General features: G+C 46.9%; 1 pseudogene across 1 annotated transcript in view; it reads left to right on the forward strand.

The window, feature by feature from the left end:
• Nucleotides 1–2,512: 2,512 nt before the first annotated feature.
• The window catches only part of LOC149335456 (calcium-activated chloride channel regulator 1-like), a 68,832-nt pseudogene continuing 56,277 nt past the window's right edge, over nucleotides 2,513–15,067 (forward strand). Inside the window, exons 1-2 of the transcript XR_016284498.1 lie at nucleotides 2,513–3,096; nucleotides 3,464–3,628. The product of XR_016284498.1 is annotated as a calcium-activated chloride channel regulator 1-like (transcript). The remainder of the gene's footprint in view (nucleotides 3,097–3,463; nucleotides 3,629–15,067) is intronic.

The raw sequence follows: 15,067 nt of genomic DNA on the forward strand, positions 1-15,067 counted from the left end.
ATAGCTTCATGGTTTCATCTCGAAAAACCTGAAGGCAGATCTTCACGACTGTGTGAACTTGGCGAGCACTAGAAGAACACGACATTACATGAGCGTTCATTAGCCTCAATTTTCGCATGAATCAATGGGTTTAAGTTCAGTTTTTCCCGAGTACTGCCGCAGAGTGGAATCTTCTTCCTTCGGGTTTATGTAAATTGAAGTATTTCCTTAAAGAATTAAAGAGTTAACTGCGCGAAAGGGTTAGGACACTTAGGACACATTCGCGACACTTAGAAGTGCAGACTGACAACTTTATTTTTCGGGAAAACTCAAGCCGCACTCTGTGTCAGGCCGGTATATTGCACAAGATAACCTCGAGATTATGCCATCTTCGAATTCTACACTAGAACATGAAAAACATAAGTGAAGCTATCACTGGGCCGGCCCTCCCTATCAAACAGGTGAAAAATGCTCAGCAATACATACGTGGTTACTAATGTTGAAACCAACAAACATGAAGCAACTCACGATGAGATGAAGAAGCGATCTTTCTAAAATCAACAATGCACAAATCTTTCTACAGCACTTGAAGCTTGCGTCAATCTAAAACACCGTGAAAAACAACAAAGTACCATGCCAAAACAAAGAAGAACGCACCACCTCTGCGACCCTTACAAAAAGGCGCCGTCAAAACAATGGAAACAGTGAACAACACTACGTCATAATCTAAGAACCACAGCGAGCATTTGTGCATCTTCTCAGAAAACTTCGTGAAAACATGGTGAAAGTATTCGAGAAAAAGTAAAACTTAAAATACATTGATAAACCTAATGACCTCCAAACAACTAAAGCTACTAGAAAACTTTTAAAACCTCTAAGGCAAAACGAAAAGAAAGAGCGTTTCTATGCAGGAACAAAGTAATTTCCTTGAGTAAAACACGTTTTTGGGCAAGTTGGTAACATTCTTGATTCATATTGCAGCGAAGAAGCACAAACACACGTAGAAGGAACACGCAAAAAACACGTGCAGCGTTCGTCCGTGTTTTTTGCGTGTTCCTTCTACGTGTGTTTGTGCTTCTTCGCTGCAATATGAATAAAAAAATTAATTTCCCGGAAGTAATTTTCTTTCTTAAAATACAATTTTCAATTTCTTCATTACGGCCCCTCTTTCTTCTTTCACTCCCACTTCCTCCCTTCCTGTACGGTGCGGTTAAGGTGCCCACCGAGATGACAGAGAATTACTGCGCCATTTCCTTTCCTCAAAAAGCGTTGCGTTCAAAGGGCAAGGCATCGCGCCGAACGGGAGGTGGCGTTCCGTAAACTCCCTGGCAGCGCTACAACACGCTGTCGCGTTCCACTCCTAAAGGCGAAGCTTAAGCGTCATTAATTAGCAGTCAATTAGTACATTCATTAGTAATTTGTCATTACTTCGTCATCAGTTATGTGGGATGTCATCCAGTGGTGACGTCACCAGTGCCACATAGGCAAAGTGGTGCGGAAAACGCTTTCACCTCTGGCAATTTAGACCGTCAAAGTGCCCATGAATTTTTTTTCTTAAGTAGCGATGGCGAAACGCGGACACATTTGATAACATTCATTGCTCACGACAGTATCAGTCATTAAAGGCTTTCGCCTTAATAAAACCGCTTTCGATGTTCCTGCAGGCCCCGCGCGAGTCGGTAATGATGGCCCGCGAGTCCTGATCGGCGGCGGCGAGCGCGGTTGCCACCTCTTCCGCATGAATAATGTCTTGTGTTTTGAACGCAAGGCTGTTCTCGACTTGCTGCACCAATGCCTGGCTCTAAAAGACAAGATATGTGCAAGTATTAAGGCGGGAGCCTCATCGTTGTAAGCAGGAGTTGTCGACAGAAATGTCACGCTTTTGAATTGGTCGAAATGGTCGTGACGTCACAGTGCGCGAATTTCAAACGGGGCCAATTGTAGTTTGATCAGTAAAACACAACAAGTCAGTTGGCGGCAGCTCCAAACAGACACTTTCTTTAATCCATACATGTACTCCATATGGTTCCCGGAGCAGTACAGCCCCGTCTGTTCTCTCTGTGGGCACCAAAAGGCAGACACACCGCACATCCTATACTCATGTACTCAAGACAAGCCATCGCACAGTCCGCAGCTCTCTACCTAATCTCAGTGGGAGGCCGCGCTGCTCAGCTCGGACCCGGAGGTTCAACTTCGAGCCACAGAGCGAGCCGAAGAGGTCGCCGAACGACATCGTCGATCGGCCACCTGAGGACCGCCAGGGGGCGTCGAGGAGTACGGACGCGTTCACGTCGGCTCCTGCGAAATCAGTGATTTCATGGCGGATTTTTTCCTACGTTGACCGTAAATGTCTTTTAAACCTGTTTCCTAAGGTGCAAGCAACCTGAGGATACCACATTTGTGCCTGTAAGTGCATCTTTGAAGACTGTATCGTCATTCCAAGTTCGCCAGCGCTACACGTCACGATAGGCCTACTTCCGAGAAGGCGGCGACCGGCGAGCTCCCGCCACCGCCGACCACGCCCGGCTCCACGATGACGATGGAAGTGACGGTGGTGGGAACCGACATCGACCCCAAAGAAAAAGAAAAAGAGGAATGGATTATGAGACTGAAGAAGCGAGCGGAAAAATTGGAGAACGACAAACGCCACCTAGGATGCCAACATGGTGCCGGAGACGCGGCGGCAGCGAACGCCGCCACTGTTGCGACGACCGACGGCAGCGACACGAGAGCCTACAGAGAGGCGGGACGGAAACTCGCTGAACGTTCAATAGCCTCAGACCTCCCGAGACTTCCAGCGACCGGATGGAAAGTAGTTCTGCGTCCCAAAGAAGGACTAACAATGCTGAAGAGCACCACCGAGATGAGAATTGCGGCGGCCATCAGGGAGAAAGCCGGAATCAAGGACGAGGAGGCACTGAAGGACAGACTAGCTATAAACGTCAAGCAAGGTACGATTACCTACCACTCGCCTAGCTACGAAAACGCGAGGAAGGTGGAGAAAATTGAAACTGTCAAGATCGGAGACAAGGAACGCGGTGTGACCACCTACATGAACGCACCAGAGAGTTGCGGCAGGGGAGTCATACATGGCATCGATGAGGAATACACACACAAGTATGTACTAGAAGGACTGAACATTAACGGATTCAACCCTTCAGTCATAGATGCACGAAGAATGGGGAAGACCAAATCTTTCCTAATCACATTCGAAGAAGAGAAAGTACCACGCAGAGTAGTCTTGAGCGGAATCACTTTCAAATGCTTTCTATACAAGAAACGCTATGAGGTCTGTTACAAGTGCGGAGGACTTGGCCACCGCTCGGACGTCTGCGACAGTGAGGTGACCAAGTGCCGCGGCTGTGGCATGACATCGCCCCCCGAGGGGCACCAATGTACACCGCAGTGCCAACTATGCGGCAAAGAACACTACACCGGGGACAAGAGGTGCAAAAATCTCTTTCGCACCCCTTATATTGTCAAGAAACGCCAATGGGAAGCCAAACAGGAGCCTGAAGAAGCGAAGCAAGAAGACGGAAGGAACAGCCGCTCCCGTAATAGATCCGGCAGCAGAACGAGGTTTCGGTCAGAGTCCTTCCCCCGGCTACAAACCGGACAGCAACAGCCACGCAAGGAGCAAGCTGCAAAGGTGAGCTGGCCAACTAAAGTTTCCCAGGACTCCGAGACAGTTAAAGAATTAAAAGAACTTATTAAACAGCAGGCAGATCAGATTAAGACTTTAACTGATTATATTAAGAAGCAAGAAGAGCGGATCAAAATGCCAGAAACGACAGCTAAACAACCCGAGGAAAACAAACCGCAACAGGAAAAGGCAATGGCGCCTATGCAAGTGGAGCAGGATAAAGAGGTAGAGACAGCGAAGGTTGAAAAACCCCCTTCAAAAAAGAAACGTACCAAAGAGTCGGATCTTGAGACCAAATTCGAACAACTAAACGACAAACAACAACAGGATTTGAAACTACTGAACGGAACACTAATGCAATTCATGAAACAAGTCACAGAAACGATCAGAGTAGAATTTGCAAAGCGAGACGCTGCTCTCACGGCGGAATTTGAGAAAAGGGACCAATGGATATACGCGGAATTCCAAGCAACCAAAAATGCCTTGGCCAAAGAACAATAATACTAGCTGGCAGTGGAACTGTAGGGGCTTTCTGCGTAAACGGGCCGTTTTACAATCGTTCCTTGCAAACGGAGACAAACCCGAAATTATAGCTTTACAAGAGTGCGGGAAAAACGCGAAGCTGCCCGGTTACAAATCGTACCCGGGCCGAGGGGACAACACGCAGGTTGCCACCCTTGTCAAACGCAACGTTACCGCGCTGCAGCACGAGACAGGGCAAGTCCAATTAGATCACACTCTAATCGAAATGATACCGCGCAAGCGGAGAGAGAAAAGCCTATTCGTCTTAAACGTATACAGCTCTCCGAAACAGAGAAAGGATTGCGGCTTCGGCAGGCTATTCGCAAAAACGAAACAGATAGCGGGCAAAAACCCTATCGTCATTGTCGGGGACTTTAACGCTCATCATCCCGCATGGGGATACAAATATACGCAAATCAAGGGCAGAGAACTCTGGGACAGTATTCTCCACAATGAGCTCATCTTGATCACTGACCCCATCAAACCAACAAGACAGGGCAATAGCGTGAGTAGGGACACTACACCTGACTTAACTCTCACCGGAGGCCAAATCACGGCAAGGTGGTGTAACACGGGGGAGGACCTAGGAAGCGACCACAAAATTATTGAGATCGTGGTAGAAGACGGACCGCCCACACCGAAACCCAAAAAGGTCGCAGCGGTAAATTGGGATCTATTCAGGGCGAACCTTCATACCCGAGACGCAATCAGGGACATAGAATCTTGGGGCACAGACATTCTCGCGGCAGTTAAAGAAGCCACCGAAGAGGTGGAAGCAGACGAAACGCAAGAAGAGGTAGACAGGCGTATGATAGGCCTGTGGCGCAAGAAAAGGGAGCTAGAAGAAAAACTTGCTCAAAACAAGGGGAACAGAAACATACGTAAGCTCCTAGCCAAACAGAATAGAGATATCGAGGAGCACGCGCTGAACTTAACCAGACAAAACTGGGGTAGTATCTGCGAGCAGATGGACCGCAGAATCAGCAAAGCCAACACGTGGAAAATGCTCAGACATCTCTTAGACCCGGACAAGACAAAGTATGAGGCACGACAACAACTACAGAAACTCGTATATAAATACGAAGGCACTAGTGATCAACTGATCTCTGAAGTGAGGGACAAGTACTTGAGGTGCACACCACCCACACCCCTCCCCGAGTACAAGGGCGCAGAGAATCCTCTTCTCGATGGGCCCATCACCATCGGAGAGGTTAGGGCGGAGTTGAACATACTCAGAACTAAAACTGCGGCAGGTCCAGACAGAATCAGCAATCGCATGCTGAAGAATTTGGATGATGCATCAATTAGAAACCTAACAGCGTACATGCAGGAATGTTGGGATAAGGGCCGAATCCCACCTTCGTGGAAAGAGGCCAACCTAGTCCTTATTCCAAAACCAGGTAAGAAACTAAGTCTCGAAAACCTGAGGCCCATTTCGCTTACCTCATGTGTAGGTAAGCTAATGGAGCACGTTATTCAAACGAGGCTAAACAGATTCCTAGAAGAACAAAAGCTTTACCCCGACACGATGATCGGATTCAGGACACATCTTTCTGCATGCGATGTTATGCTTCAACTTAAAGAACAAGTGCTAGACAACGAAACAGCTGATACCAGAGTAATAGTCGGCCTTGACGTAGCCAAAGCTTTTGACAACGTTGACCACGCAGCCATACTAGAACGCTTAGAAACTCTAAATGTAGGGGGAACGGTATACAACTACGTGAAGGACTTTCTTTCAAATAGAACAGTTACTATCAGCCTAGGAGGGAAGGAAGAGAAAGGCATAAGGCTGGGCAACAAAGGTACTCCCCAAGGCTCGGTCCTATCACCAACACTCTTCAACATTGCAATGATTGGCTTACCACATAAATTGGCGTGTATAGAAGGGCTCAACCACACAATATACGCGGACAACCTCACCCTCTGGGTTACCAGAGGCAGTGACGCGCACATCGAAGGTACCCTCCAAAGAGCGATCGAGGAAATTGAGTCGTACCTAAAACAAATAGGACTCAAATGTTCTGCCGAGAAATCGGAAGCGCTCTTCCTCGGCCCACAAAAGAGACAAAGAAAGCCCCATGAACATGGGATAACGCTAACGGTAAACGGGGACAAAATACCCTCAGTAGAGATGATTAGAGTACTGGGTCTTAGGATACAGGCAAACGGTAAGAACACCGAAACGATACGAAAACTCGAATCGAGTGTAAGCCAGACGTGTAGGCTACTCAAAAGAATAGCAAATAAACACGCGGGAATGAAGGAGACGAACCTCTTAAGACTAGTTCAATCATTTGTAATCAGCAGAATCACATACGTGGCACCATATCTACGGCTAGCCAAAGCAGAAAAAAACAAGATTGAAATCCTAATTAGGAAAGGCGTCAAAACCGCTCTGGGCCTCCCCCCGTACACATCCACCCAGAAAATTCTGAACATGGGGATTTCGAACACACTAGACGAGCTCATTGAGGCCACCAGAGTAGCGCAACAACAACGACTCCTACGCAGCCATTCGGGGCTAAAAATACTAGAAAAGCTAGGCTTCGAACCTCGAGCGCGGCTCAAACACACGGAGAATATCCCAACAGACATAAGGAACAAAATCAGAATCCCACCACTCCCAAGGAATATGGATCCGGTACACCATGAGGGTAGGCGAAAGGACAGAGCGAAAGCTCTGCAGAAAAAATTAGCCAATAGACAGGACGTGGTTTACACGGACGCGGCGGAATATGAAGGCAGAACGGGTTTCGTAGCCCTAGCAACCAGGGAGGGCGGAGACCTAGTCTCGTGCTGCAGCACCCAACAGAGAGATGCAACAGCGGCTGAGGAGGTAGCCATTGCGCTGGCTTTAACTCAACGGAATGTCAGGGTGATTATAACAGATTCCAAATCGGCTATCCGCAACTACAACGCAGGCAGGGTATCTGTCGAAGCAGTCAAAATTCTGAATGCCGGCCCGACACCGGCAGAACTAATTAACCTTGTTTGGACTCCTGCCCACGAGGGCCTCCGGGGAAACGAGACAGCGCACGCATTGGCCCGAGGACTCACACACCGGGACCCCAATGCGGTCTCGTCAAGCAGAGAGCCCCTTCAGACGAGCGAGGAGCTGAACACGTACCAAGATATTCTTAGCCATTACAGATTAGGAAGACAGACATTACCTCGAGCATGCAAGGGCCTTAGCAAAAAGGAAGAGGTCATATGGAGAAAGTTACAGGCGGGAGTTTTTCCGAACCCACTCGCACTAAGCAGATGGCATCCGGCGATCCAAGACCCCAGGTGTAAACATTGTAATGAAATAGCAGACATGATCCACATGGTGTGGACATGCCCTAGCCACAACAAACCAGACAGGAATATAGAGTCCTGGGAGGCTTTAATGGCTAGCCAGAAAGAAGAACAAAAAGAAGTTATCCGTCTGGCCCTGGACACCGCTGAATCCCAAGGGATCCCAGCCTGCTGAAAGGGGAGGAAGATGACGGCGGTCAAGACTCTTTTTCGCCCTCTGATTCCTTGACGGGTGCCAATAAAGTTATTTCATCATCATCGGCCACCTGGCGTCCGGCCTAGAAGAGGAGCCCACCGCGGGGAGGGGAACATGACCCCAATCCGCGCCTAAGACCTCTTCTTTAATAAAGTTTACCTCCTCCTCCTAGTAACCATGCAACCAATTAGAGGGATGGTATAGTAATGCTCCAAGTAAAATAAATAAATAAATAAAACCAAGTAGGCCGAGTAGGTCGAGTTGGGAAATCGAACCAGTCTCCGGAGTGCGACGAGCACGCTAACCACTCCGGCATGCCAGCTCGATGGTTTGGAATGAACAAAGGCACGTCTAGTGAATACGGTGTCTTCGTTCACTCCCATCTTCCACCCTCCCCGTTACGGCGAGGTAAAGGTTTCCACCGAGAGATGCGATGCAGATGCATTTCCTTTCCTCAAAAACCAATTTACCGACGAGCAAGACGTACAGCCGAACAGGCGATGGCTTTCTGTGGACTCCTTGGCAGCGTTGCAAGACGCTGTCGCGTTCCACTCTTAGAGGCGAAGCTTTAACGTCTTAACCACACATCAGTGACACAGGCCCCAACACCGTGCTTAAGGCTTTCGCCTCACCGCACTTTAAGTCAACAAAGCGCCCCCCCCCCCCGAATTTTTTCGAGAGGTTGTCACAGCCGTGGGAGGCGTTACGAGTGAGAGGAACGGGATGTTCTCCCGCATAAGTGGTAAGAAATTCCTGTTTGTCTTCATATCTACATTAAAGTCCCCACAGATGTGGGCTGCATGCGTTAGCGCTGACAACGGTGAGCGAACTTTCGCGATCAACCATTAACTGCCACCTGCCAGGATGGCAGGGCGGTTTGTGGTTGTGGTTTGTGGGGTTTAATGTCCATTAGCTTGAGTCGCTTTGGGACGTTAAAACCCACAAACCACCCTGCCATCATGGCAGGTGACAGTTACTGATCGCGAAAGTTCGCTCACCGTTGTCAGCGCTAACGCATGCAGCCCACATCTCTCTCTCATCAGTCAGGTGTACACCGATAAGCGCGATTCAGGCGTCCACTGACCAAAGGAACCAGTTGTGCGCACTTCCTTTCCTTAAAATGATCGGGTAAAACGTTGTCAATGCCAACGCCAATAAACACAACGAACGCCGATGGCCTATGGTTTCAGTGGCGCGTTTCTGGCACAACGTTGTCAATGCCAACGCATGCAACGCACATCTGTCACTACCGCCACGTAGCTTAAAGCACGATTGAGGTGTCCACTGTTCCAAGAGGGCAGTTATGCGCCTTCCCTCTTACTCAGGTGTCCACCGAGATATGTGAAAATAGTGCTCCATTTCCTTTCCTCAAAAACCAATTTACCAATTTTACCCTCGGCTTTCCAAGCTCCCGCTCCATTGGTTTCTCAGCTTAAAGCGCGACTAAGGTGCCTGCTGCTGGTTACAACGGACAAAGGCGACGGCGACGCCACGAAACGCATAAACGGGCGCCAAAGAGCTGCGCTCTAAATGTGCGGACCCAAGCGACAGTTCGGAATGATGAACTATGTACTTATACAGAAGAATATCTATACAGAGGAAAGTGTACTTATACAGAATGTGTCTGTTCATTGCTGCATGATAAAAAATGTAGTGGGAACATGTACCATTGTTGTGTCACAGCATCTTCTAACCTAAGAAGCTTGCATAAAGGAATCCGCAAAAAGTTCATAGCTCTAAGTAGAATGCCTCGGTTCCGATTACTATGCGGTCGTATTTATAGTCACCAGACTTATAGATTCCTTAACATACGACCCCGCCGCGGTGGCTCTGTGGTTACGGCGCTCGGCTGCTGACCCGAAAGACGCGGCTTCGATCCCGGCCGCGGCGGCCGAATTTCGATGGAGGCGAAATTCTGGAGGCCCGTGTACTGTGTGATGTCAGTGCACGTTAAGGAACCCCAGGTGGTCCAAATTTCCGAAATCCTTAATTACGGCGTCCCTCATAGCCTGAGTCGCTTTGGGACGTTAAACCCCAAGTAGTTGTAGTACAAGACCTTTATTCGGCCATAATTTACAGGCCGAGCATGTCGACCGCCTGGGCGACCAGAAGTCGCTGTTCTTCCTCCCCTTCAGCGCCAAACCAGTCGAGCCAGGTGGTGATCGATAAAGAACGGGGGGGAACCGGCCAATTGAAGAGGCAATGGGCCAGGTCCGCATAGGCACAGGGGCAGTTGGGACAGGAAGGGTGCGATCGAAAGAGGCGAGACGGGGTGATAACTGCATTCATTTGGATATGCCCAAGAAGGCGAGCCTCCGGCACCGTGAGTGATGGATGAGGGGGAGGGTAAAGGCGTTTGTCTAGGCGGAGCTCGAGGTAGACCTTTCTTATGGTGCCACGAAGGGTGAGTCTCCCACCGTCCTCCGAGGGCTTGGGCCAAGGGATCAACGGTGCCCGGAAAAGTGTGTCGCGCACGAGCTGATGGGCCAGCTCATTGCCGTCACTCCCTGAATGCACAGGGACCCAGCGGAGGAAAATGATGGAAGGCTGCAATGCGGAGACCGCTCGTTCGACCTCCTGTTGGAGAGAAGGGGTTAGGGTGCGTGCCAATCCTTAACATACGTCTGCGGGAATACTATAGTTAAATATTACTGGCATTCTGTGCTGTTCTGACACATGTATTGTTCGCGGACAGAAACCAAGGAACAAGACAGGCGCCTCAAGCATTTTATATTGCAAAACGCAATGACAAATGTGTTATTCAGCTGTATTTAAAACTGCACAAGAAGAGATTGCGTATCTGCAGGCGTGGTGGCATTTTTTTGGTTTTGGCCTGCTAGCGCCCATCTTATTTCTGAACTTTTTATATATGTGCATTTTTAACCGTTCTTATTTTATTCTTTAATGCTTTTGTTTGGCATTCCCCACACTTGGCGCTATACATCGCTTCTTTGGTGTCGAATAATAAATGTAAAGTCAATGCTGTTTATATGTCGGGTTTTTCGCTTGGCCTGTGTCCTTCGCTGTATTCAATTCTGAGATATCTCTTGACCAATTTCTCTCAATCAAATTTCCATCCTACTAAAGTGTATATTCTGCATAAACTCTAAAAAGGCGTACCGAAAAATTTGAGTAAACCACTATAAGGTAATACTAGGCTTAAAATGCTACAATGATATCACAAGGATAATAATATTAGGCTGATAAGGATTATACAAGGCTAACGAAGAAGTCCGCTCGGATTATCAGTTCAGATTGTGGCTTGTTTCAACAATCGTTCACGCGCCTTGTTTGAATTGACCAATACGAGTACATACGTTTACGCATTACAGCTGACGAGTGTTTTCTTTCAGCGTAATGCACGTGACCATGAAGGGACCACAGCGTCAGTTCAGATCAACCGGAATTTGAATTTCACGAGGTTGCCCTTCTGCTTTTCATTGAAGGCCGTTAGTAGGCGCTATTACCCAAAACTCAGTTTTTTTTACTTCTTTTCAGCAGTTGTCTGCCGCCTCTCAAAGTGTAAAATACTCTAGGGAACTACAGGGACACGGATCCACCTTAAAGCCTGGGATGGGAATGGGCTAGGTCGGAGCTTTGTACTAATTGGCCCGGGTTTGAATCAGATGTGAAGCCGCTCGTCTGGCACATGTTCCTGCAGCCCCTGCATTAACGGTCTTGCTTGGGATTATTTATCTCTTATTGGTGCTTTAATCTCGAGTAATTTTAGAGCAAAAGTGGCGACCAAGATGTAAGAGAACCATCTGAGAGAGCAAGAAAGGGTCTAGTTCAGTGTCTTCTACTTCTTTGACTCGTGGCTGTCTTATTTCCTGCGCGGGAAAAAATGAATGCGCAAACAATCATTTCAGTCATTTTGCGATGCTGCCTGCGGGCTAGAAGGGGCCGCAGTCGTAGCTGTGGTAGATGGGAACCACTCCCACAAGGTAATTGGATCCATTAATACGCGTAACGCTTTAATAGCTGAAGAGGCTGCGATAGCGCCAGCATGTACTGGTACCGGAGCCAAAACTATTCTCTCAGATAATAAGGCGGCTGTTAGGAACTTCGGCAAAGGCTTAATTTCCACACCGGCGGCCAGTCTACTGAGGAAGCACCCGCTAAACCAGGAGGTTTCAGTCATCTGGGTTCCAGCTCATGAGGGTCTACCAGGCAATGAGGCAGCCCATCGCCTCGCTCGAGATGTATACACCCGAGCGGCCGTAGAGACCCCGCTACCCGGAGACAAAGACCCCCTCATCACCTACACGGAGCTCTCTGAGACTCCCAGACTAGGCCGAAGGATCTATCCATCACCAGATAGGTCCCTAACAGCCTCGGAATGTAGGGCCTGGCGAAGAATTCAGGCCAATCGCTTCTTCCCTTATGTTACTCTGCATAATGAGCTTACAGGCGACCCGGAGGCTTGCAATCTCTGCAACGTACCTCTGAGTCAGAATAATCTATATATCTATAATATGCCCCGCCGCGGTGGCTCAGTGGTTATGGCGCTCGGCTGCTGACCCGAAAGACGCGGGCTCGATCCCGACCGCGGCGGCTGAATTTCGATGAAGGCGAAATTCCAGAGGCCCGTGTGCTGTGTGATGTCAGTGCACGTTAAAGATCCCCAGGTGGTTGAAATTTCCGGAGCCCTTCACTAAGGCGTCCCTCATAGCCTGAGTTGCTTCGGTACGTTAAACCACAATAAACCAGTAAACCATATATATATATATATATACCAGGTGTATCAGCTAAATGTAACCAAGCTTTTAAAAAACACGGGGTGTCCTAGCCGTTTGAAACCAAATGAGGGTTGTTTAGAGCCGCGTAACCTAGTCTTCAGTATTTTTTTCGTTCTTCAAGGTTGACTAATTAGTTAAGATTAATTAACTAACTTTTTAATTATTGACTTGAGGAACAAAGTGTCAATGGAAAAGTTGTAGATCGCTTTGAGAAACAGCTTATTGAGACATTTGCCGCAAAGTAATATTTACGTAAAGTAGTTTTTTTTACCGGCTTTTAACCATAACCCGCACAATAAGAAAAAGCTTCCACATGACAACTGTGCCACTTCAACGCCCCAAGACGCTCCTTAAAGAATAAAATCCATTTTTTCTGAAGTCCTCTCCTCGATGAGACTTTGGGTGCACATTGGGGCAGAGAAGTGAGGGAGCAGCTGGTCACGTGACAACTTTCTTTTAAGACCAATAAATTAAGCTACGTAAATCGTAACTTGACGGAAGCAGCACTACTAGCGGTTTTTAGAGGTGATCTAAAACTTTTGCATTGACACTTTCTTCCTCAAGTTAATATTTAAAAAGTTAGCTAATTAAACTTAACTAATTAATCAACTTTGAAGAGCCAAAAAAATACTCAAGACTAGGCCACGCGACTATCAACAACCCTGAGTTGGTTTCACTGGACTAGGACACTTGGCCTTTTTTAAAAGAGTGGTTACATTTAGCTGGGACACCCGGTATATATATATATATATATATATATATATATATATATATATATATATATATATATATATATATATATATATATATATATAGCACCGGACGCGTAATTCGGAGGTCGTGGGTTCGGATCCCACCGGCGGCATGTGGTGGTTGTTTTTTCTTCTGCTTTTCTAATCAATTAGCTTTAAGCGATAACATATTCAGTAATATTCTAAATTGATCAACACCGCAAAATAAATAAATTAATTTGAAAAAAAAAATCCCCTGTGCCCCTTGGTTTCTGTGGCTGTTGGCTTCTGTCATATATATATATATATATATATATATATATATATATATATATATATATAACAGAGGCGATAATTGCTACAGCCAGTGTTCTGTCTCACTTGTAGAATGCGAATTTTCATATCTGGACAACACGTGGAATGTAATGTGAGTGTCTTTGATGACTTGCTTGCAGTTCGCGTAGGTGCTCTTACTTGTGTGGTTTGTTGGCTTTTTTTTTTGTACATATTCCTTCTACTTGTCCTAATAAAATTATTTGTGAGTCTGCGCATGTCCTTTGTTCCTTACGCTGTTAGTCCGTGTCTCTGTTGTAGTACAGCAACGTTCTTTCAATCATGAGCCAGCACCAACTCACCCAACTTGCTGCTTTACTGAAGTATGCTCCTGACAGGGCGAATTCATGTAACCTCACATGAGCATGCTCGGCGAAGCGCTATGATGAAAAAGAACTAGACTAATGAGGACTTCCAACAGTTCATCTGCATCCAAGGACTGCTTTCCCAGGGCTTAAAGCGCAAAATTTAGGACTCTGTCAAGCATTACGAATGCTTACGTTAAATGGCTCTACCGCGATATGGTATTAAAATTTGAAAACTGACTATAACGATAATATTTAGCTATTTGAAACACGGGATATCGTCTCCGAAAAAATTTCTTGATTTTAGAGCCCGGCGGTTTGGAACCAACCGGGTTCCATCTTCAATGAGGAGTACGGCAATTTCGGTGTGCAAGCTTCTCAGAAACCTCGCGGATGAAGAAGCTTTCATCCTTGCTAAGCTTGAACACAAGGGTTTGAACAAAAAGACTAATTCCCCCTCAACGATATTGAGGTAATAATTAATTTAAGCTCAGCATCTTTTGGTCGCTAGTGCCTCTTTGATGGAGTTGGATTGTTGGCAGTTGAGTAGAGAAAAAAATACAATTATTTAAAGGAAATATTTATAACTAACTTAATAATTAAGTGGAGAGTTTACAACTTCTAGCCCTGAAGCCACTCTGCTGAATGAAAGGCAGTTCAAAATTCGTAAAAAAAAAACGCCAGCATAACGTCTACTTTCTTCGCTTCTTTTTACAGAACATGTAACAATTTACAGAGGAAGCCTTCAAGATACAGAATAGTACACTGAAGGGTGCTGGGTATCTGGAGTATGCCCTTTTGTGTGGTGGTGAATTAATAAAATAAAGGGCGTATTGAAGCTGCAGTTTGGGAAGACGGACTGCGTACTAAAACAGAAAAATGAACTGACGCTGATACTCCGTGTGCATCGGCTGCCACATCCTTTAAAAAATGTCACGGACAGATATGATACTAATGCTTTCGTTTGGCAGAGTGTGCAAACTAGCTCACAAATGGTGCATAGTTCAAAGCGGCATGTGCTAAAGGGCCGTAGTGTAAAACACAAGAACAAGATTGTACAATTGCGTACGTATGTTATAACTCGCTTGACATTATAATGAAGGCTTTTTTACATTGGAGAGAGCAGCCAAATTCTCAACGTATTTAGTTTATTACTTCATTTGGGTTTAACGTCACAAAGCGACTCAGGCTACGAGGGACACCGTAGTGAAGGGGTCCGGAAATTTCGACCATCTGGGGTTCTTTAACGTGCAATGACATCGCACAGTACACGCGCCTCTAGTACTTCGCCTCCATCGAAATTCAGCCGCCGCGGCCGG

The sequence above is a fragment of the Amblyomma mixtum genome, chromosome 7 (genome assembly GCF_055824585.1).
Source record: "Amblyomma mixtum isolate Tamu chromosome 7, ASM5582458v1, whole genome shotgun sequence".
Lineage (NCBI taxonomy): Eukaryota > Metazoa > Arthropoda > Arachnida > Ixodida > Ixodidae > Amblyomma > Amblyomma mixtum.